Source organism: Merops nubicus, unplaced genomic scaffold (genome assembly GCF_000691845.1).
Source record: "Merops nubicus isolate BGI_N331 unplaced genomic scaffold, ASM69184v1 scaffold40041, whole genome shotgun sequence".
In the NCBI taxonomy this organism is placed as follows: domain Eukaryota; kingdom Metazoa; phylum Chordata; class Aves; order Coraciiformes; family Meropidae; genus Merops; species Merops nubicus.
The window spans coordinates 11,479-15,198 of record NW_008588379.1 but is presented as its reverse complement, the minus strand read 5'-3'; positions in this window follow the sequence as shown (position 1 = coordinate 15,198).

Sequence of the window (3,720 nt, the reverse complement as noted above, 5' to 3'; positions counted from 1 at the left end):
CTGCCGTGCTGCCCGCCCAGAGGGGGGCTCTGTGCTCTGCTGCCAGCAGCGCTCGGCCAGCCCGCGCCTCCCACCGCAGCACGGCTTCCAGCAGCTATTTTTAAGAGCCCAAGGAAGCAGAGCACCATGTGGTGGGGAGGAGGGCTGGGGATGGACATATGTGCTACCCATGAGGAACAGCGTGCCTTCACACGGTGCCTGCATCTCCAGGACTCTCCTCTTCCTCTGGGAAATCCTCCCCAAGGCCCTTCGCGTCCCTTCTTCCCGCATCAGCGCCACATGAGAAGATGTCCCAGTCTCCGTGGCCCTTCCCCACGGTGCAGTAGCAGGCAGCTGCTCTCCTGCCCTGGTGAGATCCACACACCCACCTCCAGCCCTCCTCCCACCCTCCACAAACCCTCATTGTTAGAATTCCCTTCCTTATCTGAATTTTTGGCCCGTGCTCTCTCCCCTGTCCCCTGGACCCCCTGCATTCAGTGCCTGTTCTAGGCTCGTGACCTCTGCTCACCTCTGTGTTTCAGAGCTGACACACGAGTCCCACAGGATGCTCGAAGTGCAAAGCAGTGCCTGAGGTGAGGGGTCTTCTGCTGCCACGTCCCACAGCAGGGACCTCATGCATGGAAGAAAGCAGAACCCTGACTATCCAGAAGCAGCCACAGCGCCACACCCACCACCAGCCAACTCCTGATAGAGAAAGCTGTCCCAAACTCGATAGCGTGGGTGGAGCCATCTCTGAAGCACATGAAAAGCTACAGCAAAAACAAGCAGATGGGCTGGCACGGCACTTCAGCATCGAGTACACAGGATTAATTACTCCGTTAATCTTGCACGATACGATTACGCAGGCATTGTCCTGTTATTATGAAGGGAACTGGGGTTTACTATGTGGTCCCAAGGCTTTGCTGAGCGTGGTGAGCACTGGTGTGCACACCTGCCTTGGAGAACCACTGCTAAACCTGGACACGACGCACCGAAGCACACCCCTGTCCCCTGCCCCTGACCATCCAGACCCAACACATCAACAGTCCCTCTTGTGCAACGGGCAGGCTCTGCTCAGCCACAAGCCACCTTCTAAAGGAGCAGGGGGCTCCCACAGAGCTCCATGGAGCAGCAGGGGGTGAAGGGAGGGGTATGCCTACTTTTGGTTTTACTTCCCTATTTTAGATGTGCCCAAAGCGGAAAGAGAAAATGCCCTTTTCCATTTCAGATATTAACAGTGTAATTGCTGACAAGAGGCTGGAGCAGACCAAGAGATCCAGATATTACAGACCAAATCGATCACTTTGGGGGTTCTCAAATATTCACCTCCCCCAGCAGTATTTACATATTATAAGCAGGGCCTAACCAGTCTGAAACCACAGTTAGTAACAGAGGATTGGGTTTGGCTGTTCAACAGGAAGACTCCTGAGCATTTCAAAAGGGGCTAAAGAATTTGCCCTGGCACAAATAGAAGGTAACTCTTCAGTTCAGTGTTACCAAAGCACATTAAGAGGAGGAGTATTCTCTGTGCTCGAGAGGTTGGCTTGACCTTAGAGTTCAGCTGTCCCAAAGACTGGCACCCAACCAAGACCAAAATAATAGTCATCTGTCACTGCTGTGTATCTGTACTTTGCACATGAACACAGAGATGCTTCCACACCTCCAGGGAGAGAGTAACTCCCACGTCCGTGCGAGATCCTGTTATTTCACCACCCTAGGGTCACACCCCAAGACACATGTTTGCCCAGCAAGCAGAGGATTTCCACAGAGAAACAAGGAAGAAAAACAGGACTAAAACACTCCCTTGTTTCCAAAAAAGAAAAAGTCATTTTACAGGTGCAGGTCTCTATGGCTGATCTGCTTTTTTGATCCTCTATTCTATACCCAAATCCCACCTAACCTGAAATCAAACTGTCTCCAGCTTAGACACGAAAAGAGATTTCTTCTTTCCTCATGGAAAGGGCAGCTGCTGAAGATGCCCAAGGCAACATGCCATGCTCTTTTTTGCTCACCTGCCTCCAGCAGTGCCTTGCCACGCCTGCCAATGCTCCCCAGGCTCCATCCCACTTCATCCCGACATCCGTGCAAATTTTGGCTGCTCTCTCCCCTCTTTGGGATGGACATCCAGCAGGCCCCAGGTAGGCAGGCTGCTAGAGCTCCATCATCCCAGCCCAAGTGTTTCAGTTTGCAGTGCTAAAGGTAACATAACACTGGCAGGGAGAAGAGTTTCCTGGCCAGAAAGGAAGAAAGGGTGGTGCACTTTCCACGTTTAAGATTCAGGTTTTAAGTGGACGAGAGGAGATTAGCATGTTTCCAGCAAAGGAGGAAGTGGGGAGCAACATTTGGCAGACCTGATGCCAGCCAGTTAAGGATTTAAAGAAGCAGCTATACAATGAGGTCCTCCCAAGCTGCCTTCACCCATGAAAACAGGCATAAAACCCAATGCCTGTATTTGCAGTCACCTCTAAAAGTGCCCCCCACCAAGTTAGCTCTCCGGCGTGCAATAGAAAAGGGGATCCTCCCACCTCTGCATGCAACCCAAGACAGCCCCTGTGCAGAGAGTTGTGCCTCTGCATATCTGTGACCTTGTCACCCAAAAAGCAGCCGTGCTCTTGCTGCAGGCATGTGAAAGGGAAAAGAGGGGCAGGGAAAAGGAAAGGAGGGGTCATGGTCACCACCTTCATGTCCAGATTCCTTCGCTGTCCACATCAGCTCCTGTCAAACCCTCCTAGGCAGAAGCAGATTGCCAGTAAAATCTGTAGGAGATGCCACCACAGGGAGACCACTCACGCTCTGCACACAATTCTTCATGCTCCCTTTTAATCGAGTTCTCCAGCCTAGAAAAGAAATTAAATGAAGATGTTACACAGCCACATTGGACTGATCAGAAACTACTGGACTGGGGCTACAAAGCAAGTCAGCAGTGACAGGGAATTGCCCAGAGCCTGCAAATGCTGCTGTGCCCACGCCACAGGCAAGGGTGTCCTGGGTAAGAGTAACGACAGAGCTGTCAACACCATTAAACACAACTGACTCGAGTGAAACAGCAAGAGCCTTGTTTTGAAGGCAAGATCTGCTGCTGAAGACCTGCTAGCTGCCAAACTTCTCAGAGCCCACCACCAGGAGCCAAGGTCAGGGAAAGCTGGCAATGCTGAGATCAGGGCAGAAGAATTCACCCTCAGCACCACAGTTCTGGGTCCCTAAGGAGGTCTCAGCAATGCAGCCTGTGGAAATGCAGGTGCACAGCCTCTCCTGCAGATCCCTCTCCCACCAGAACCCCCCTCCTGCGCGGATGCAGCGGAGCCATGATGCACTGCACCGATCTGATGACCCTTCCTGGAAACCCAAAAGAGACTTTACAGCATTTATTTTTCTAACCTCTCTTCCACTTCTAAAAGAAACTCAGTGTAACTGCAGCATGTGTCCTGTAAATCCTCTTAAATAAGATATTAGTCACAAGACTGTTTAGCAAGCGAGAGCACACGGTCCGCTCGAAAAATGCCACCTCCCAGAATTATTCTGCCCTGGGCAAGTTTCCAGTGTGTGTGCAGGGCCTGGCATACGCTTCACCCACGAGTCCAGCAGCTCAGCTTTCTGCTCTCAGCAGGGAACCCAAGCTTAAGAAGAGGTCCTAATATGTTGATATCCCAAATTACTGCCAGCTCGAACCATCCCAGGACCCCAACCCACTGCAGCAGGGAAGGGAAAGCAGTGGGGAAAAAGGTGAACTTAGGCTTTACA